Source organism: Camelus dromedarius, chromosome 5 (genome assembly GCF_036321535.1).
Source record: "Camelus dromedarius isolate mCamDro1 chromosome 5, mCamDro1.pat, whole genome shotgun sequence".
In the NCBI taxonomy this organism is placed as follows: domain Eukaryota; kingdom Metazoa; phylum Chordata; class Mammalia; order Artiodactyla; family Camelidae; genus Camelus; species Camelus dromedarius.
Genome location: NC_087440.1, coordinates 71749704 through 71772633, shown reverse-complemented (window position 1 = coordinate 71772633; position 22930 = coordinate 71749704). Strand labels below are relative to the sequence as shown.

The following is a 22930-nucleotide window of genomic DNA, read 5'->3' as shown; positions in this document are numbered from 1 at the left end:
GGACCCCCACCCCCAGGCTAAGATGCCGACAGTGTTGCTCTCTCCTCTGCTTCTTCCCTAATGGAGTCCTCTGCAGGAGTCCCAAGTGGACTGAGAGAGGAGGGCAGGAGAGATGCAGCTGCAGCAGAGACCCCAATCCATCCCAGATTCAGACCCAGTTACAGCCAGGAAGCAGGAGCAAACATTAGGATGCTACTGGGTGCCATCCTGCCCCAGCTTTGTCTGCCGCCAGATGGGCTCTGATGGCTGGTGTCACATGTTGGGGAGACAGACAACCAAGGCTGTGCGGCCAGGAGGTTGAGCCCCTGCCCACGCAGACCCAACGAGCTGCTGCTGATTCATTGATGTGCAGGTAGAACCAGCCTTAACGGAACACCTGCTCTGTGCTGGCCACTGGACTAGGAAGTGGGCAGGAAAGATAAATAGCAGATGCACCTGCCCTCCCAGAGCTCACAGTCAGGTGAGAGCAGACAATCAGAACAAAGAGTAACAGCTGCTGTGTTCAGTGAAGAAAGCTAGATGCAGACGGAACATGGAGAAGGCCATCGCCCATGCGGCTGCGTCTAGATTTTCTCTGGAAGGAGACTTAAGAAACTCTTGATACCTGGGAAACCCTAGGAAGGCAACGAGGTGAAGGCTAAGGCGGGGTGAGGGAAGACTTGCTTTTCATGATATTCTCGTTTACCTTTTGCATTCTTATATGTATATCTAACCAAATCAATCAAACAAACAAAAAGCAAAACTAAGATGAAAAGCACCATGTGACAGGTACTACACAATAGGGTGTGGCAACTTTATGCTATGCCCGGGGAGGAGGGATGGGCAGCTCTGCCATCAAGGGACTCAGAGTTCTCATCTGCAAGGGGTGAGTGTGTGTGTGTGCATGTCTGTCTCTGTACCTGTGTGTTTGGGATGTGTGGACCTACTGTTGACTAATGTCCCTCCAAAGTTCATGTCCACCTAGAATCGCAGAATATGACCTTACTTATGTGACTATGTGTGGTGATGGATGTTAACTGGACTTATTATGGTGATCATTTTGCAATATATACGGATATCAAATCATTTTGTTGTATACCTGAAACTAACATAATATTATCAATTACACCTCAGTTTTAAAAAAGAAAACCTTATTTAAAAATAGGGTCTCTGCAGATATAATTAATTCAAATAAAGTCATACTAGATTAGGGTGGGCCCTAAATTCAATGACTGGTGTCCTTACAATAAGGCTACACAGAGACACACAGGGAAGAAAACCATGTGAAGGCAGAGGCAGAGGCTGGAATGATGTAGCTACATGGCAAGAAACGCCCAGTGTTGCCAGCAGCCACCAGAAGCTGGAAGAGGCAAGGAAGGATTCTTCCCTAGAGCCTGCAGAGGGAGCATGGCCCCGCCAGGAGTTTGATTTTGGACTTACAGCCTCCAGAACTAGGAGAGAATAAACGTCTGTCAAGTCACCCACGTTCTGGTCATTTGTCACCGCTGTCCTAGGAAACAAATACAATAGGTCTATGCATTTGTATTTGTGTATTTTCAGCTGTGTTTATCAGTGGGTTCTGAGTGTGTGTGTATCTGTGTGTGTTTTGGGAGATATTTGGGTGTGTTTCGGAATGTGCTTGTGACTATAATTTGAATTTTGGGTACTTGTGTGTGTTTTGAGGTGCATGCAGGTTTATGTGTTCATATATGTGCATGTTGAATTGTGCACATGCATGCATTTATGCGTGTGTGTATTTGTGTGTTTTGGAGTGTTTGTGAGCATATGTGTAAGTAGCCAATGATCTCTAGGGTCCTTCTTAGCTGCAACATTCCAGAAGTCTGTCCTTGAGAGGGTGCTGGCCAGTGGTAGTGGAGACAGACCAGCATCAAGGCTAGGATGGAGCAGTACCTCCTCCGGTCTAGGGCCACCTAGGAGGTCTGCGGGAGAGTTCCCCCGTTGCACCTGCCCTGTCAGCAAAAGAGTCTCAAGGTCAGGAATGTGGGTCTAGAAGGAGCCATACCCCAAAGGCCCAGCCCGAGAGCCTTCTTGGAAGCCTTCAGCAGAGCAGAGACCCCTGAGAGAGACCCCCCTCCCATGAATCTGAGTTACTTTGAAACATTAGAGCAGCATTTCTCAAACTCTGGTGCATCAGCATCACTTGGAGGGCTTGTTACATCACAGGTGGCTGGGTCCCCCACCACAGTTCTGATGCAGTAGGTCTGGGGTGGAGCCTGAGAATCTGCATCTCTACTAAGTTCCTGGGTGATGCTGACACTGCTGGAACTGAGACTGTGTTTTGAGGTTGACTGCATTAGACCACATAACAGGGGATAGAGGTTCCTTCTCCCTCTTCCCCAGGCCTTGCACAGGTATCCACATCTTTTAGGACAGGCTCTAGAAAATTCAGGCCTGTCAGGCTCAGACCTATTCTTGAAGTCTGTCTCTCACAGTCACCCATCTGTCACTCATGAAATCATTTATTCAGCAAAACAATGGGCCAGACTGTCCCCTGCCCTCAAGGCACTTATAGTCTAGGCACAAGATTCTAGTGGGTACAAAGACCCCTAAAGAAACCATGACAGGTCTGTATAACTGGACTCTGAAGGCCTGCTGCAGGGGTGCTAGGAGCACTGAGGAGGAGCCCTTGACTGAGGTCTGAGCAATCCAGAAAGGCTGCCTGGGGGAGGTGTCAGCCAAGGCAGCTCTTAAGGGGTGAACAGCAGTGGTCGCATTAATTGAAGGCTTACTGCCAGCCACTGCGAAGACATTGCAAGCACGAGCTCTTGCAGTCCTCACAATGATCCTAGGATGGGAATTATTGTCACTGAAGGGAGATTTGAGCCCAGAAAGCCTGTCCCAGCCCTGAGCACATATACGGCTTTTGATCTGAAGAGGAGTTGTGGTGTGGAGGCCAGGGCAGGACATTCCAGGAGCAGACGATGGGTGCACCAATGCAGAGAGGGACATGGGCTCAGACTGCATTCAGGCGTTCCCCAGCTGGAAACATACCACCCCTAGAGGCAGCAGATTTGGGAGGAACTCCACGCTGGCTGCCTCAGGTGGGAGCTGGAGAGAGGCAGAGGGAGAGTGCTTGCTCTCTAAGTGCAGCTGCTCCAGTGATGGGTGGGAGCCAGATGGCAGAGGCTGTGGGTCTGGCTCATATGGCTTCACTTGGCCTGGGGCCAGACAGGGGACACAGGGGCCTGAGAATCACAGAGCTATGGGGGTGGGGGCACTCTATTTATAGACTTGCTTGTGGTGAAGTCTAGCCCTAAGGGAAGCTGCAGAGTGACTGGCTGGCACAACCTCCATGACTTAGGGTGGCCCCCAGTCCTGGTCAATGGGCAGTCTCTGCGTGGCTCTAGGGGTCCCTGGCTGCCTCAACTAGTGCCCAAACCCCCATACCAGGGGCCATCCTCCTTACAACCTTGCTCCTGCCCCCTGGATCGAGGGTAAAGAAAGACACTCTGAGCCACGCTGAATGGGTGCTCAATAAATGACCTGAATCCAAAGGATGGAACCAGAGGAAATGAGCTCCAGCCACAGCAAAAGATATTCTAGCTAGACACAAGGAGCACTGGCTTGGGATACTCAAGGGAGAAAAGAGACTATCTTCTGGGGAAGGAAAGAGACTTAACCTTGAGTCTTTGACAGTCTGCCTGTCTGGAAAAAATACGGTGGGGATGTTTCTCTCCCTTTCCTTCACTAGCTTCTCCATCAGATCTCACCTATGTTTTGTTCCCTCTCTCCTTTCCTGCTGGCCTTCCATTTCTGCCTTCTTTGTCCAAGTGGGCAACCTACCCCCCCAATTATCTCAGTGTTGCTGAGGGCCTCTGAACTTGGGCACACTCAATTCAGCCAATGTTCACTGAGCCCTACACCTGCTGGAGATGAAAGAATCCCAGACTCGCCTATCAGGTGAGAGATCAGACAGTTAAACCATTGCCTACACCCAAGGAAAAGTAAGGGCCGTGCAATGAGAAAAGAAAGGTGTATGAGCCAAGGTGGCGGGGCTGAGAGATCGCAGCCTCAGGGGGCCAGGGAAAGCTTCAGGAGGGGCAGGTGGGATTACTAGGCTGACAGAAACCAGTGGAGGCAAGGGAAGTTTGGGCAGAGGGGACAAATGAGTGGAGGAAGGAAGCAGAGAGTGGAATATTCCAGAAATGGTAGGTAGACTGGATTGGCTGCAGAGGTGGGGTGAGAAGAATCTGGTGAGATAACAGACAGGTTGGGGCCTGACCAGGAGGTCCTGAATCTCAGGCTGAATGATTTGCACTTACTTGTGTAGGCAGTAGGGAGCTATTGAAGGTTTCAGAGGAAGAGCATGACATTATCTGGGCTGAGACTAGAAGGGCTTCTAGATTTTGCTCCTATCCTAGGATCTCCTAAAAGGTATCTGGCCCTGATTTTGAGCCCACAGACTTCTCAGGGGTTCCCAAGGGGAGTAGATAATTGGTGTCTCAAATGTCACCTTTTTGGTAAGGCCAGACCTAATGACCTTATTAAATAACTCAACTTCCCTGGCACTCCCGATCCCCTTTTCCTTCTCTGTTCTTCCATCACATTTATCACCTTCTAACATATTTCACCCATAGTTTATGCTGTTTACTGTCTGCCCCAACCTCATTAGAATGAAGGCCCCATGAGGGCAGGGTGCATGTCTGTTTTACTTGCTGCTGAATATTCTAGTGCCCAACATAGTGCTTGGAATCCCAGCAAATTCATTCATGTGCTGAATAAATCAAGGGAAAAATACCACCCTGCATGAACCAGCATGGTCTGGCTTGTTTCCTCCCCATCACTTCACTCCTGGCTTCCTGAACTTGGCAGTGCCCGAGTGGAAAAATCTCTGAGAAAATCAGCCAGAATTCTGCTTCTTCCCTGCTGGGCCTCTCACCCCTGCCAAGAATCTGGGAAGATTTGGACTGTTCCTCCTCCTCTACTCAACCAAAAACACCACCACTTCCCTTCATCTGGGAGTAGAAGTCAGGTGAAGAAAATGTCAGTTAAGGGAAGCAAGAGGCTTGCAGGACTGAGGCAGCCCCAGCAGGTAGCCTGGAAGAACAACTCTGATGGACTGATCAGATTAACTGCAAATTAACAAGTGCCCATTGCTGCAGGCACTATACAGGGGCCCTGAGCATTTTGTTCCACTTTGGTCTCCCAACAACCCCATGAAATGGGTATTATCCTCCCATTTTACAGATGGAAAAAAAGAGGCTCAGAGATGCTGATATGGCTGAGCTCTTCCTGCCAGGTGAGAAGCCCCATTATGGACATGGTCCGTCCTCTGACCCAGTGCTCATTTCTCCATGGCGCATGGCCTCTCTTCTGTCAGAGAAGCAGCTGAGATGCAAGGAGAGGAACTTGCTGAGTTCTCTGTCCAAAGCACCAGATCACGGTGGTCTCTGCTGGCCTCGGGCTTCCCACCTGAGCTACAGGAGCTGAGGTTTTGGCCACTTCCCAATGATGAATGAGGACAATGACGTCACGTCTGCCACCCGGCCTGAGCCCATAGGAGAGTGAGAGTTTTAACTATGGGCACTGCCTGCTCTGGCTTGTGGCTGAGTAGTCCTCTCTGCACTCTGCTCTGTACCATGAAGGCTGGAGTCCAAAATAGGGCTCCCTGCCTTTGCAGCCCTAACAGATGCAAGGGAAACTGAACCTCCCCCTGTGTTTAGATCCAACGCCCAATATCGATGGCTTCCCATGGCCAGGCCACCACTGGGGAGGCAGAACAGCCTGGATCAAATCCCCAGCTGTGGGTTCCTAGCCTAGGAATTCAGTTCACTCACCTTGAGAGTGGAAACCCTCTCTCTCAGCAAACATTACTGATTCCTTATTATGTGCAAGGGAAAAATAGAATTTCTACCTTTGAGGCCCTTGAAGAACAGGGTAGAGCATAGTCAGTAAATAGGCAATGGGGAGCCATGGATGATTTTAGAGCAGGGGAGTAAGAAGACTGTACTGTGCTTTAGGGAGGTCTAGTTGGAGGAGAACAGGCTTTCGTAGTGTGCTATAGGTTTCAAGGGCTTTAAAGATATTAACTTGAATCTTCATAGTAACCCTAGGGTATGCTGTTATTCCCATTTTATAGATGAAAAAACTGACTACCTAGAAATTACAAAGCTAGCACGTGGTGAAGCCGGGAACTGAATCCACCTGGCTCCCGAGCCTGCCTTCTTTACCATTATTTGCTGCTGTCTCTTCCAGTGATCTAGACTAGGGGAACAAGGGTCCAGCATGAGCTGGGCAGTGGGCATGGCCGGAGGGAGGGAAGTGGAACACTGCCTGTGGTTTAGACTCCTTGCCTTGGAGGGCTCTTATGAGGCTGGACCAGGAAATTATTAGGGAAATGTGAACATCAAGCACTTTGATCTGCACAGAAAAGAACTATGTCTAAGATTACTTTTATTGATAATAGCAATAATGACCATGTTCTTGGCCAACAGCCCATACAGGATAACTTCTTTCATGGAAAAGAGATTTTAGAGACTCTCAGATAGAAAAATCTTATCACAGTTATAGCCTCCCTTGACTATGCAATCCTTTCTTAGTTTTACTTATTAACTTACTTACTTAAACAGGGAAGAAAGCCTCACTTTAATGCTAACCTGGCTTTAATACATTCTAGTTTTGGATGTCTGATCTCCAACGTCCCTTTCACAAAGAGGGATGTGTTTGTGGGTGTCACCAGGTAGATGGAAGGAGAGGAAAGGAGCAGGGTTTTTGGGGCCGTGGGCAAAGGCTGGCTGAAGTCAGGTGGAAAGAAGGCAGCTGAACCCAGGAAGGGCTGCCTGAGACCCAGGGTCTTCCTGTACTGTTTTGATGAGATTATACCTGATTCCTCTGAAATGTTCAGCTACAACATTTTAAATGACACTGTTGATATTAGTAATGCTTGAGAAGTTAAAAGAAATTGAGGTTGGATTATATCACTTAGAGTCCTTCCAGCTCCAACAGTCTATGAAGATATCATCTGTCCTAATCTTTTCCGAAGGAAAAATTGTCAAGAGGCAGGGAACTCTCAGAAGAGCAGTGTCTGGCTGGGTCTGGGCCTGTACCCAAACTGGGGTCAGCAGGGCAAGAGCCACTTGGGACCCAGCTAGCAGCTCAGCCTGGGGGCATCCTAATCAGACCCAGAGTCTCTGGCCCCCTTCCCAGGTCTCGGGAGCCAGGGTCACCTGGGACAGTGTCCTCTGCAGAGGGGGCTGGGCCCTTCCTGGCCTCTTCTGTTAGGTCGTGGGTTTAGGAGGGCTCAGGAGGGCCTTTGCTCAAGCGTTGACTAGAAAGACCAGGGCCACAGGCTGGAAGAATGAGCTGGTGCTCAGGACTTAGCCCTGCTGGGTGGGACAATGGCAAGAACACCTACCTGGAGCAGCAGGTGAGGTCTGGGACTCAGGCAGATGGGCTGTCACTGGCCCTCCTTCCTCTTAACCAGTCCTCAGGTACTTCCAAGTGTCCCGGCTGCTTCTCTGCTTAATTCCTGACCACAAAGCTGGCTCCTCCAAGGCTCTGTGGCACAGGGACAAAGAAGAACTCTCAGTGCAGGCGGGCATGTATCCCAGTCTTTCCCCAGCTTCCCCACGGCTCCTTTCCCAGCCCAAGCAGGACAGGTCGCTCCCAGGCCCAACAGGCTTGTCAGTATTTTCCCACAAGGCCTGCCTCAGGGGAGCTATTACAGGGTGAGGAGCATCCCAGATGCAGCCATGACCCCCAGTCAGCCCCTCATCTCCATATCCAACTGCTCAGCTCTAGGGTGGGTGAACCAAGGAGTCATCCATCATCCAGCCGAGCAGGGGCCTGAGGGAGGGGAGCACAGACAGAACACTGCATCGGGTGTCCCTGCACCTAGGTCCGCTTTGCTCTTTACCCTTGGTGAGCTGCAGGGCCCTCTTTCCCTCACTGGACATACAGACACTGCCTGCAGTGCTGAGCTGGGGAGATCAGAGAGATCCATAACCATCAAGTGACTTCAAGCAAGAGTTCAGAATCATCTTGGAGCGAGGGTCTTGCTAAAATGCAGGTTTAAGGGCCCTATCCTAGCCCACTGAATGAGAATCTCCAGAAAGTGCCTGGGAACATGCACTTTAACAGGTTCCCCACGTGGAGACACATGAACTAAACCCGATGGACTACATGTTGGGAAAGGGCCGACAAGTCCAAGGATGCAGCTTTGATCACATGCATGACGGGTCACAGGTCCCTCTCCTGAGCACCATCATAGGAACCCAGTCCCTGCAGACTAGCCAGGGGTCCCGGGCAGCTTGCTGAAACCTTGGCAGGTGTCATTTTCCTCATGAACAAAAATGCAGATTGGAGGTAATCTCTTGGGCCCTTCCAGGTATAAAATTATGAATGTAAGAAGAGGTGAACCCACTGAGAAATGAATTTAAAAAGAAAGTTTAGGGTGAGGCATTTTAAGTAGTATTCTCCCTGTATAGCTGGTTTCTTCTTAAATTTACTTTTTGAGTTCTGAAAATAACATACTTATGGGGGAAAAAAATCAAACTATTCAAGATAAGACACAATGAAAAATCTCCCTGCTAACCCAGACCTCTGCTCCACTCCCAAACATAAACATTGTCAAGTTTCCTGTTTGTTTTCTTCAATAATTTTTCCATAAATAGTGACAAATATATATCTATGCCTGAATCTTTATTTTAAACTCAACCAGGAACATATTCCCAAACTCTATCTTTGTTTCGTAGTTAATATACATCTCACAGCTCTGCATAGTTAAGAGTCAGATCCTTTACGCCTCTAGCAGCTCATAATGTCCCACTGAACAATGCACTGTGATTTATATGAATCTGTCCTTGTCGGTGGATGTTTAGGTTGTTTCTACATTTTTGCTGCACAAACAAAGCTACAGTGAACATCTTTGATTATTCATCTTTGTGGATATGCATGAGGTTAGCTGTAGGACAAATCCCCAAGGGTAACGGGTGGAAGGTTAGGTGGAGCCAAATTGTCCTCCAAAGAGGATGAACCAGTTTGCACTGCCCCGCCATGCATGAAGAGTGCCTGTTGTCCTCCACCCTCAACAACACTGAATTATTGAATTTTTAACCTTGGCCAGTGTGAGAGTTGAAAATGATATCTTGTTTCAATGTGTAATTCTTTAAATATCAGAAAGGGTAGGCATTATTTTCATGTTTATTGATTGATTAGCCTTTGCATTTGTTTTTCTGTGAATTGTCTATGTTCTTTCTAATTTATCTTACTGGTTTTTAAGAGTTTTTTCTAAGGTAAAGCAATTGGGGGTGGGGAGGGTATAGCTCAAGTGGTAGAGCCCATGCTTAGCATGCATGAGTTCCTGGGTTCAATCCCTAGTACCTCCTCCAAAAATAAATAACCTAATTACCTCCTCCTGGCCCCTGCCAAAATAAATTTCTTAAAAAGGCAATTAACTTTTTGTCACGTGTATTGCAAATTGTCATTTGTCTCCTTTTTAACTTTATTTATGGTACCTTTTGCCTACAGAAATTACAGATTTTTCTGTACTAAGAAGTCTTTCCTATTAGAGGATTCTAAAACTATTTACCCATGTTTTCTACCAGTATTGTTAGGGTTTTCTTTCTTTTTAATCTTTCCTCCTTTAAAACTTTCTTTCTAGACTCTATTTCACTGTTAGGAGTGTGGTAGGCTCAGCTTTGTTTTTTTCTCCAAGGGGCTAGATAGTTATCTCAAAGTCATGTTTGAATAATCCATTTTCTCTTCCCACACTCCCTCCAGATTCAAAATCTCAGTTTAACTATGTATTAGGATGGATGGCAAAGAGCATGACCTCCGAGTTAAGTGCTGGTTCAAATTCCACCTTCAATGGATCTAGAAGTTACCTGACCTTCCTATGCCTCAGTTTCCTCATTTAAAAATGGGATAACCGAATTACGTAGGGAAAAATAAAGGGAAACAAAGTATTAGGGAGATTATCAGGTAGTTCATTAAGAAACATTATATTATTTCTATGGACTTAAGGATATTTGTGGTACTTAGCTTTCTAACACTTATTATTTGATATGATTTCATGTTTTATTCTACATAAATAAAATATTTCTAACTGAAAAAAAATGAGACAATAATAGCACTATCTGCATAGGGTTATTGTGAGAATTAAATGAGTTTTTTAAGGTAAAGGACGCAGAAAGCTGAAACTTTGTGCTGTCTGCAAGAGACTCATTTTAGCTGTAAAGACACACGTAGGCTGCAAATGAAAGGAAGGGAAAAGATATTCCATGCAAATGGTAACCAAGAGACCAGGGGTGGCCATATTTATATCAGACAAAATAGATTTTAGGTCAAAAACTGCCACAAGAGACAAAGAAAGATATTATATAATGATAAAAAGTCAATTCCCCAGGAAGATGTAACAATTATAAATATACATATATATATATATATATGCACATAACAGCAGAGCACCCAAATATATGAAGCAAACATTGACAGATGGAAGGGAGAAATAGTAACACAATAATAGTAGATTTTAATAAGTTTCTTTCAATAATGAGTAGAACAACCAGACAGAAGATCGATGAGGAAACACAGGACTCAAATATGTTCAATAGTATAGAATAACTGGACCCAATAGACATACACAGAACACTCCACTCAGCAGCAGCAGAATACGTATTCTTCTCAAGTGTACACAGAATACGCTCCAGGCTGGGTCATGTGTTAGGCTACAGGTGAGAGGTGTAGAACAGTGCCTGGCACATGCATAATACTTTATGTTGGTGATTACTTTTATCACCACCACATATTAGATGTGCTTGGGTCTTTGTCTAGATAGACTTTTTTGTTTCATTGATCTGTGAGCCAGTTCCATTACTCGACAAATATCTATAATTATGTGTGAGGCCCTGTTCTAACTGCTGGGAACCAGGAATAAGCAGCAGTAGTAAGAGCTGATTTGGCCCCCTCTGGTTAGACTTACTTCTAGTTATTTTTAGTTATTTTACTGATATTATAAATATTTCCTTTCATTATATTTTAAAAGAGGCTGAAGTGTATAGACAGGAAAGCTATACACTTTTGTTTTTAATATTTATTAGCAGTCATCTTACTATATTCCTTTATTATTTCTAATAGTTTTTTTGATGGACTATCTCTTTCTTTTCGTTCTCCAGATGGCCAATCTTATCATCTACAATTTAAATAGATAAACTGGCTTGCCTTTACAACTTATATTTTCAACATTTGTGTTGGTTTGTACTTCTAGAGAAGTGTTAAAGAATGAAGGTAATGGTGGTCACTTTTTCCTTGTCTTATATATATATATACATATATATATATATATATATATATATATATATATATTCCTTTATACACAAACACACAAACAGATACAAATTGTCCATTTATTCCTATTAGAGTTAAAACCAGGGACATATGTTGAATTTTATCAAATGCCTTTTAGATATTTTTAGCTTTTATGGAACCGTTTATGTGATTTTTTTCATTTCTTTTGAACAACCGTTTGGTTCAATTATATTAATAGTTCTCCTAATACTGAATCTATATCTCTAGAATATAGCCCCACTTGTTTGTGGTGTATTCACCTTTTTAACATAATGCTGTGTGAGTCTATTTGTTTCTATTAATTTCTGAATTTTTCACCAATATTCATAAATGAGATTTTCGGGCAGTATTTTTTTCTCTTTTTTTGTGCTATCTTCGTCAGCGTTGTGATGGCTTCATAGACTACTTTGGAATCTTTCCTTTTCTATAATCTAGCACAGTTGGTGCAGTTTAAATAACATTGGAATAATCTCTTCCTTGAAGGTTTGGTAGAAATTTAAAGCTGTCTAAACCTGGGGGCTTTTTGGAGTGGAGTTTTATGACAATTCAGTTTCTTCCATGATTGTTGTTCTGTTGGGGTTTTCTAGTTCCCCTGGGGTCAAACTGATGATTTATATTTTCTCAGAAAACTATCAGTTTCAGCTGATTTTCAACTGAATTTTCACGTGGTTGAGCATAGTGTCCTCAAAGAATTCTATTTTCTCTGTATCAGTGGCTATTTCCCTATTTTAGTGTTCAATTTGATGTATTTAGCTTATGCCTCCCCTAACCCCCATTAGATTATCTGGACTTAAAAAAAATCATCAAATGACATTTTTTTCCCAGAAGCCTATTTACTATGTACATAGCCCAGAAGTAGAGGATCTGGATTCAGGGATGAAGATGAGGAAAGTAGCAGGGGAGGGGCAGCTTGACAAACATTTAAAAAGTGCAGAGAGCCTGCACACATACTCCCTGGCCTTGAACACCCTACATCTCCTTTCCCCAACTCCCCTCACCCAGTTAAACCTGCCAGCTCTCACCCTTTCTTCGACACCCAGCTGTCACCCTCTTGGAACCTTTCCTGATTTCCCTGGGAAAAGTCAATGTTTTTCTTCTGATGTCTGTTTACTTTTTCTTTTTTTCAAATTTTGAAAAATTCTAGACACAAAAAATTTAAAAGTATAAAACCAAGAGAATTAACAAATGTTAACATTCTGTCATTTTTGCTTCAGATCCTCTTTGTTAAAAGAAGAGTTACTGACAAATTAGAAGTCCTTTCTTTTACCCTTTCAGTCGTAGCACCTTCTCTCCTTCTTCAAGACCAGCCCAAGCACGGAGTTGGTAGGTATTACAGCACTGCAACATGCTTGCATCCGTAAATCACAGATACTGTTGTGATTTTTATTAAAATTAAATTTTCACTAATGGTACTATTCTGCAATTTCCTTTTGGGGGGCAGTATTGTTTTCCTTTTTGGGGGGCAGTATTGCTTTTGAGATTTATTCATGATAATATAGAATATGTGTGTATACATATATATCAGCTTTCTTGAGGTATAATTTAGAAAACATAAAATTCCCCAATTATTTATACTTTGACTGCTGTATAACATCACAGTTTTACTTGCCTACTCCTGTACTGTAGATATTGAGGTTGAGACCTCTTTTTTGTGTTTCAAACACTGCTGCCCTAGATATCCTTGGAACTGTCTTCTTATGCCCATGTGTGAGTTTCTCTGTGTACTTATACAGCTAGATGTGAAACTGTTGGTCATAAAGTACGTACATTTTCAGCTTTAATTGCCATTGCCAAAATGTCCCCTGGTGCTTTGTACTGACATTATTGGAGCATTTCTGAAGCTGTTGTCATTATCCGTTGACTTGCCTACTTGCCCCTTCCCCATGAATTACTGGAGGGCATGTGTGTGACTGGCACTCAATGAACACTTGATAAATGAAAGGATGAGCTCACTGTCTAGCAGAAGACACAAATGGGACAAGTGCATTAAGGGCTAGGAGACCTCCTCTGGCTGGGATCCAGGGAAGGCTTCCTGGAGCAGGTGGTATTTGAGTTGGGGGTTTGAAGAGCAGGGAGACTCTGAATAGATGAAGATGGGGATGAGAACAAGGACTGAGCTGGGAGGGGGAAGTTGGGTGGACAGTCCAGAGTACATTTGATTTGCTAGAGTATTGGTTCTTAGCCCAGCCTGGGGTGAAAGGGTAGAAAAGCCAGGTATGTATATTTTATAAAAACATCAAGGTGATCTGATACGTTCTCCCATCCCCATGCAGGAAGAGCTTCTGAGCTGGAGCAGGGTGTGAGGGAAGAGTGAAGGAAGCAGGAGGGCAGATTAGACAAGGTATTTTGGGCATAACCCAAGATGAGTCTTCAATGGCAGGCTCTGGGGAGCCAGTGGGAAGTGACCAGGTCAGAGCTGAGCTCCAAGATGATTCATCCAAGAAGCATGCAGGTAGCTGGGATACTCAGCTGTTGGAATAAGGCTTAGGTCCTCCCAACCTCTTTCCCTCCTCTGTCTCTGGGAAAAGAACAGGGCCACAGGGCCTGGGTCTCCTCTGCAGACCCACAGGAGAGCACTGGGACTTGGGCTCTACCTGCTCTTCCATTTTGCAGTTCTGTGAGCCCAGGCCAGGGGCTTGCTCATCGCTTCCTGTCCCCTCCATCCTCACTGCTCTGTGCAGGTGCCTGGACCAGGGCTCCGAGGAGCCCCCTCTGTGAAGTGTGGAGCCAGGGTCTGGCTGCTCAACATCTCCTCCCTCTGCCTGGGCTCAGCTATCCTAAACACACCTTCAGTGAGTCCCAGAGCATGGCGTGGGGGTGGGGTGGGAATCCTATCCTTCCACTTTCCCTGCTGTCCTTCAGCAAAACCGAGCTCTGGGCACCCTGCCCAGAGTGGGAGGGAAGGGGAAAACACATGACCTTCCTTCCGAGTCCTTTTGTCTTAAGCAACTTCAGCAAAACCACCAGAAGCAGCAAGTGCAGGTGAGTGGAGGATGTGTCGGCTGTGCCCTGGGCCAGTTGGGTTCTGCCACTTTTGTGAATGCGTGTAGTTGTGGCTATTGTGACCTCTCTCAGACTCAGCTTTCTCATCTCTCAAGTGGGCTACTCACACTCGCTCTGCCCCTCTCCTGGGTGTGCAGAGGATTAAAAAGTAATGTGAGGTCGCTGAGTGGCACCAGGATCCCAGGCCAGGGACACTGTTCAGGCTCATGTGCTCCTGGTGCCTGAGAAGGTCTCCCCAAAGCCTAACCTAGTTCGTGGGCCTGGGCACACTAGGTCCCAGCCCAGGAGGGATCCCTGACCCAGTAACAGCCTGCCTGCTGTACTGAAGGACACCCCCACACCTGCCCACCCTGACTCTGACTCTGAGAAGACATCTCCCTCTACCAGGTCCTCAGGGATCTGAAGCTCTTTTTAAGGGAACAGCTCAGCTCCAACAGTGTCTGGAAGAACAACATCATTGGTCAGCGGTTGCCAGCCAGTCCAGAGACCCCAGGACCACTGGCCACTGAGCAGGTAAAGGGGTGAGCTAAGGGAAAGAAGGGGGCTCCCAGTCACTAAGCACACATCTGACACCTTTCTACTTCCTCCCATTCATCCTCCAAATGGCCCCATGCAGTGGGGGTTATTTCGCCATCTGTGAATGGAAGACTCAGAGAGGTGAAGCAAGCAGGCACTGAGCAGGTGGAAACCCAGCTTCCAAGTGCCACCAGGCAAATTGTCTGCTGTACCTGTCCTCCATGCTCCCAAGCCCTCCATCAAGCACAGTCGGCCTCCACATCAAAAACCCAACAAACAGCCAGACCCCTTGTCAGTTGGCCATAGGTCCATCTTGCTCACAGGTATCACCACAGAATTCAGGATGCCCTGCTCCTTTGCCAGGACCCCATGGCCTGAGGCCAGTGTCCCTCTGGCTGGGCACAATTCTGAGAAGACTCAGCCAGAGGGAGGAGAAGGCTCCTATCTCTGGGGCCACCTTCTCTGCTGAGGCCACCCAGGGATGGGGAAAGTAGGATTGGCTTCCGGCTGGAAGCTGGCCTGGCCTCTCTGCCTTCAATCCTCTGAGGCTGCCAGAGGCCCCGACTTGGCATGAACAAGGGTCTGCAGGCACAGGGCTCTGCCATTCCTCAGCCACCCCAGCCCAGCTCTTCAGAGCTTGTCTTCAGAGTGCGCGTGCAAAACAGAAGATTAGAAGAGGGGAAAAGCAGAAGGAGGGAGCCCAGGACACTTAGATCTTGGTTTTCTAAGTGGGCCCAGGCTTCAGTTCCCTTTGGGAATACAGCTCATCACCAGGAGGAGGCAGGAAGTGACAGTGGGGCACCTTCACCCCTCTCACCCTGCCTCTGCATGTTTCCGTGCTGGGAAGGAACATGATGGCTTGGGTACAAACCCTGCCCTAGAAATACAGGACACAGAGTTCTGCTCACTGATGCTCTTCTAAAGAGCCACCCTCAGTTGGCCCAGAGCAATCCAGACTGCTCTAGAACAAGGACACATCATACCTCATGAGCTGCCCACGTTCTCGTCTCAGTGGTCCCAGTTCTCGTCTCAGCTCCTCTGTCATCCTATTTTGCACAAATTGCACTAGACACCTCCTGGGCAAGAACAAGGAGCCCAGTTTATACCACTCATGCTGATGTGTGAGTGAGCTGCAAAAACCACTGCTCTCCTGGAGAATGGAAGACAAAAGAACAGCGGACCCCACAGCAGGCAAAACAGTGCACTAAAAGCTACTGATCTCACTCGAAGCTGAGCACTTTCCCTAAGCGCCTGCATTACAGCCTTCCCAGAGTGAGCCTATCCATGGTCCTAAATGCCCTGTGGACTCCCCACATCTGGACACTCCGTGCAAAGAGCTCCCAGCACTTTACACCCATTATCTCTATGGTCCTTCCACCAGCTGCTTCCCAGGAAGGAGCAGAGTAGAGTCCACAGGATTCGGGAGTCAGTAGGGAGGATCCAGGCCTGCAGGAAGGTCCACTGTGCTACCAGTCACCAGCATTTTATGACATGGAAATCCTGTTAAAAGTCATAGGCAATCAAGAAGGAGGGAAAGGAAGTTCTCAAGGGCCCAAACATAACTTAAACTGGGTTGCGGAGGGAGGGCCTGCCTCTCAAACCTAGAAAGGGGCTCTAGACTAGTCATGGGGGCAGAGAGCATCCTCCGTTAGGGAATAGCCCGTTTCCCTCATCGAGGCCGTAAACAGATGGCTTCCACCTAGACCAGAGTCTCCAGGAATAACACTTCCCATCTGCAATAAACACTTGATATGTTTCCAAAGCCCTCCCACCCATCTGGGAAAGGTGTTTTCATGCCCAGCTGTCAGGTAGGGAAACTGAGGGCAGAATGCCAACTAATAGGGGCTCTGGTCCAGAACCAGGTACTATGTTCTGTAAGTGGTTCTCCTCCCATGACCTGAGGTCCTCTCCAAGGCCTCCTTCTGCCTCTGTCACCACTGGCTTCTGGGGACCATGGGGCAGTGGCCTTCTTTCTGGAGAAGGGCTGGAAGAGACCCTTGGGGCACCGTGGCAGAGGAGTCAGACATGGTGGGTACTCCTCCTCTCTCTGGCATTGTACTGTCACCCCATGGGCAGCTACTTCTGATCTGGTTTGCTAGGAACCCATCCCCTCCCACAGCTCACCCAGTGATTACTGGTGGTCATCATGCAGCCCAAGGCATGCCATGGAATCACCAGAGGCCAGCTCGCATGGGCTCTGTGCTCAGAGGGTGTGTCTGAAAAGCATCAACTCATGCACCAGGCGTAATTCTTTTGCTCAGAATCACTGGCTGCACAGGACCTCCTATCCTGTGATGCTGTCAGAGAGATAACTGAAGTCCCTCTGCCTGTGGGCCTCCTCAACAGCTATAATCACAGCTGCTGGCCCCAGAGCAGGAAGAATAGCTGCTCTTGGCTCTGAGAGGCCCACAGAAATTGTGTGTCTCCTGTGGGGCCACGATGAGAAGGTAAGCAGGTGACTTCGGCTCCCCTCTTCAAGTTGCTTCTTTCCCAAGTAATTTGAAAACATATTTTAAAGGAGGAAAAGATGCTGAAGTTGTCCCCTATCACTGATACCATCCTACCCACCCCATCTCCACCATCAGAAGGCATTCACAGCCTCACCTCACCAGGGCTGGGGGCTGGGGGGTGGGAAAGGAGGGGAGAGGAAAGGGCCTGGTCCAGTCTGCCCTGTGGTGGGCTGGGGAGTCAGGAGACCGGTGTGCGGGGACCTGGAGCAATCTTCTGGGCCTCAGTTTCTTCACCTGTGCAATGATACTGCCCAGCTCCAGCTCTAAAATAAAATAAACTTTCTGCCTGCCTCAGTTTCCCTCCAGAGAAAGGCATCTGATAAGGAGGACAAGGTGAATTCAGGAGAAGTTCAAAGCCAAGGGCAACAGATCCTATGCACTCCATTTCTCCTGGGGACAGGAGTTGGAGAGAGAAAAAGGTTAAGGAGATACATCACAGAGGGTGATGCTGAGAGAAGGCAGACTTGCCAGCTCGGTTCTCCAGGGAGACGAGGGCCGTTAAATGAGAAAGTCCACCTCCTTGGTCCTTGTCTTCCCATAGCAGCCTGGGAACTTCCACCTGACTTTCATCAAGGCTGGTACGTGAGACTAAAGCCCAGAAATGGGCTGCCTCCTTGGGCCTTACTCTCCCTGAAGCCAACTCTCATCCTCTCCCTGAGTCCATGAGGACAGCAGGGAACTGTAGCCTCCTCTGCTCAGATGAGCGTTTTTCATGAGTAATTTTCTCTTGTCCCCAGACAATTCTGATCCCTGCACTGTTCACACTCACGACACCCTGGAGCCCCCACACAAGTTGTACCTCCCTCCATTCTCAAGAATGAGGAAACGGGGTGCTGGGGTGAGGGGTCCACCCCAGACTGGACCAGAGGTCTAGAGAGCAAGCTGGGCCCCTGCCCCTCCAAAGAGCATCAGGTCACGGAAGTGCCTGGGAGGCCAGCTCTGTAGGATCTGCTATATGACCTTGGTGAAACCACAGCACCCCTGTGCCTCAGTTTCCCCAGGTCCATCATCCAAATCCAAAGTTTCTCTCTCAAGGCCAAGGTGAGGATGGAGGCAAGAATCTTTCTTTGAAAGCATAAGAGAAAAGGTGGCATATTTCTGGGGAGCCCAGAAGCCCAGCCCACTCAGCACAGAATGAGACCCCCAACAGCAGCAGCGCAGCGGTGACGCTGTCATAACTCGTAACAGCGGAGTAGACTAGAGCGCACCCCTCCCATGCCAGACCAGTGAGTGGGAGGCACAACCCCAGGGAATCCCTGTGTGAGGGTGGTCCAGAGAGTCAACCAACAGGCAGGCGGCGGGGGACCCCAAGCAAGCCTCCTGCCCCAACCCCCACCCCCGACCCAATGAATACGGCCGACCAAGCCACGGCCCTTTCTGGTGGGCGGATCATTCCACCCTTCCCTGAGAGTGGCGCAGTCTCCCCCGCCCCCATCCCTCCCCGTCCGAGGTCCCGGAAAGCCTAGAGCAAGCAGTCCTGCCCCACCCCCTCCCCTGTCCAGGACCCGGATTCTGCGTCCCTTTTTCCAGCCGGATCAGTCTTGGCTGATACCAACCTCGTGCTCACCGTATCTGCGCCCTCGGCGCCACAGCCCCTTCGCCAGGCAAGATACTCAGGCCGCCGGATGCGGTGACAAGCAACACGCTCCCTACCTGGGAGGAGACTGCCAGCCAGTCCTCCTCCTCGCTGGTCTGGAGAAGCCAGCCCCACCTGGCAAGGGACTGTCAGCAAATTCCCCTCTGCATCACTGTGGGAGCGGCATCCCGGCTCCTCCCCGGCAGAAGCCAACCTTGGCCCCGCCCCAAGGCTGCCTGAACCACCGGGGAACCCAGGCTGGATTATCTTATGCAGAGATCCAAGCTCCGCCTCAGAGCCCTTATAGCTACCACCAGGAACCATCTGCAAATTACCATTGCAAATATACAAGGCTGCTGGTCCCTTGCTGCAGTCACTCCAGCATCCTCCGATGCTCTGGGCCCCGGCAGCTGTCTGCTACTCTCTGCCCACCCTACAGCCCACACCCCCACTTCAAGCTCTCCTCTGAGGGACATACCCTTTCAACCCTCCTTAGCCCCCAGCCAAACCAAGAAAAGACACACCACCACACAAAGGTAGGAGCTCTGGGCCCCTCCCAGGGACCAGCTCCTGGCACCAGCTTAGTGGCTGGTACCCAGTTCCGCCTCCTTCTTCGCCAGCAAAGGGAAGATATACAAACTGGCCACAGCCCTGCCTGGGAGGCCCAAGGGAGTGGGCTGGGTCATGCCCAATTTGCCTTGGGCCACAGTACTGTGGGTCTCCAGTTTCATCAAAGTCCTGGAAGCTCTGCCGAAGACACTAGTTTTGACCCTGGGGTCATTGCCAGTGTTTAAACCCCTAAAGATCCGTGTGCAAAGTAAGGGGCAGTAGTAAACAGCCACTCTTCTCTCTCCCAGAAAGAAGCCTAGGCACGTTTATTTAATAGACATTATCCAATAATTGCAGTACAATAGCTAAATGGGAGAGGCAGGCTGCTCTCCAATCTTTGAAAGTGACCCTCTTTCAACAGTTGTATAATGGGGTAAGATATTGACAGAGTTGTTAGCATTGTGCTAAGAAGGCCATAGAGGAAGCAGTGTGAATGTAAGGTCAAGAGACGCCCAGGGGCAGGGGGAAGTTCAAAGGATAGATGGGTTTTCAAGGGTTGGTTCCCCGTAACAAGCAGCACAGCACTCCCTCCAGGCTGACACACCCTGGTTCTGTCTCTCACTACCCTGCACCTGCTCCCTTATCCCCCATGCCCTGGGTCTTCTGACCCAGCTATGCCCTGAAAACCCAAAGTGAGCCAGAAGGCATTCTGGCAAGATCTGTCCATTTCTTCACTAACTCACCCATTTACTTATTTATTTATTCATTCAAGGGACAGGAAGGATTTGGGATGTCTATTATGCACAGGCAACAGGGCATCAGGGGTCTGGGTTTTAGCCCTGGCTTAGCTGCTAGAGTGATGTGCAATCTTGGGTGACTCTGACTTTGTTTTTCCCTCTCATCTGTAATATTGAGAGGGCTGGGCTAGTTGGGGTCTAAGGCCCCTCTGGCCCCAACATTTCTTTCCTTCTCTTCTAGGATAAAGGCTGGTGGGAACAAAGATAAACCAGATAAGTACGAAAGCAGTGTTTAAGAACTCTTAGCTGCCTAGATTCGAATCCCAGCTGGACCATCTAAATATGGGACTTTACCTCTCTGAGCTTCATTCTTTGCTTATGCAAAATGGGGGGAATAATAATAACAACTTTAAAGAGTGGTTGTGAGGATGGAATGAGATATTGTATACAATGTAGATGCTCAGTAAATGTTAAATATTAAATATGTTGCTGCTGGTGTTCTGGTAATGGTGGGAGAGAGTAAAACTTGGACAAAAGCGGCTTGTCCTCTCTTTCTCTGCTTCCTCATCACTGAACTAGTGTCTCACTCCAGGCTGGAAAGACTAAGGGTCTTGTGTATGGGGGTAATAGCTGTTCCTTTAGAAAGGCCCTGTGTTAAGTGAAAAGAACATGGTCTTTGAATATAGTTGAACCTTGGTTCAAATCTGGCTCTTTCTCTTACTAGCTGTGTAACCTTGTACTAGATACTTAAGCACTCTGATTTTAATTTTCACATCTGTAAAACAGGTACCATAATGCAAATAAAAGGAGTTCAATAATAGTACCTACCTTATAGAGTTACTGTGAATATAAAATGCATGTAAGATGCTTAGCTCAGTTTTTCACAAACAGAAGATGCCTGGTCAATGTTAACCTCTTCCTTCCTGGAAGGATCTAGATAGAATGGAGGAGAGACTCCAGCACTGAAATTTCTAGGCATTCTTGACCTAGTGTCCTGTGAGGAGACTGGGTAGTGGGTATTCTACCCAGACCTGGAGCTGGCGTCAGCAACTCTCCAACTCCCTTTGCCAAAGTGCCATCCACCCAGACCCTACGCACCAGCCTTCTCGGATGAGCCAGATCCCTGAACGCGCCCTCTGCTGGGAGCTGAGACTGGAATGGGAGGCTAGAAGCAGGTCTTAAAAGACCTCACACACAAGGCTCGACTTAATAGGTGAAAGGGAGCCATGGAAAGGTTTTGAACAGCAGCCACGGGATAAAATTTTTGAGCCCACATCCAATCCACTCCAGTTCCTGGAGGTGAGACCTGATAGGCATTAAGGATGTACAATAAAGGGAGATACAGAAGAGTAGGAAGGAGAGCCCATGGAAATGCCAGGTGGGCTGTAGGGTTAGACAGTCAAAGAGATGAACCCATGTCCCAACCAACTGAACACCAAGACCCAGATCAGTGTCAGACTGGTAGGAGGTGCTTCGTAAAGGTGTGAAAGTATGTGAGAATGAGTAGCTGAGGCTTTGTGGTCTTGAGAGGCTTTCAAAGAAAGGTGCCTCTGGCCTGTGGCTGCTGAGAACATTTTTTATGCTCTCACTTGTGTGGATTTGGGTGAAGGATCTTTGAAAGACGATGAACATTACTGTCTTCATGACTGCTTTCTTAACTTCCAGTGTCTTGTCTGCACACATAATCCAGAGCAACCTTCTGAGCAACCCAAACAGGTGGAACTGTTAACTGTCAAAATCAGATGCTTTTTCTGCAGAAGAGTACCTTGTGTCTTCCGTGACAGCCCACCTAAGTTACTCCACACAAAGTTTCAACAGATCCGGTGTGGCAGAGACTGCTAAGTGTCCACTAATATCCTTTCTTTCCCTCTTTTAGCAGTAGAGCTTCCAAAGTTAAAACCTGGATACATGGCTACCCTGCTAAAGACTACATATCCCAGCTTCCCTTGCAGCCAGGTGCAGCTATGGAACTAAGTTACAGCCAATGGGAGGTGAGTGGAAGTGATTTGTTTCATTTCTGGGCCACATTCTTAAAAGGAAGCTGCCTGTTTACTACTTCATCTTTTCCCTTGTGCAGACTGGACCATGGACATGGAGATGGAGATGGGGAGCAGCCCTAGGACCGCACTCTAAAGTTGGCCAATCAACAAGACTTTGAGAACTTGAGTTTCATGTTAACTAAAAGGAGAAGAGCCCTGGACTCTTTGCACCTTGGTCTCTGTGACAGCAGCTGAACCAATAGCCTAAATGATAAACCTTGTTTCCTGATTTTCAAGCCCACAGCAGATGAGCAGGAGCATACTGGAAGGAGAAAGGACTTATAAAAAAGCAAGCACAGTGAAATTAGCAAAAGTCTAGAGCAAGAGGAGATAGAACAAACTCAGAAGTTTTGAATCATTTAGTTTAGGAACACACCAAGAGGCCTTGGGGGCACCATTATATTACAGGATAACGTTGGAAATGCTCAGAATAACAATCCTGAATCATTATGAGAAAGTGGATTCTGATGACTGTTTAATTTTAAAAGGAAAGCAATTATGTGGTATATTTAGAAAGTATTTCTGATCAAAAATGGTTAACATGAAATAAAACTTACATGCTTAAGGGTAGAAACCTTCAGCATTCAGACAACTCAGCCATTCAAAATGAAACTTCTCCTGGTGGGTCAGAAAGTAGTAATTTTGATTCATTGATATTTACCTTCACCACCACTAGATTATAAACCCTTTTAAGATCAGATTGTATCTCCTTTT

At 47.5% G+C, this 22930-nt stretch overlaps 1 protein-coding gene across 6 annotated transcripts in view; it reads right to left on the bottom strand.

Annotated features, from left to right (window-relative positions):
- TMEM63C (transmembrane protein 63C) overlaps positions 1-22930 on the bottom strand; it is a 104397-nt gene that overhangs the window by 50434 nt on the left and 31033 nt on the right. For 3 of the 6 annotated variants that reach the window (XM_031454116.2, XM_064486150.1, XM_010976439.3), the window contains exons 1-2: positions 18872-19090; positions 7355-7497 (exon numbers count right to left, since the gene is read on the bottom strand). The gene's annotated coding sequence lies outside the window, so the exon portion shown is untranslated. Of the gene's footprint in view, positions 1-7354; positions 7498-18871; positions 19091-22930 lie in introns of those variants that run through there. The other 3 variants (XM_010976440.3, XM_031454117.2, XM_010976441.3) reach the window with 2 other exon arrangements.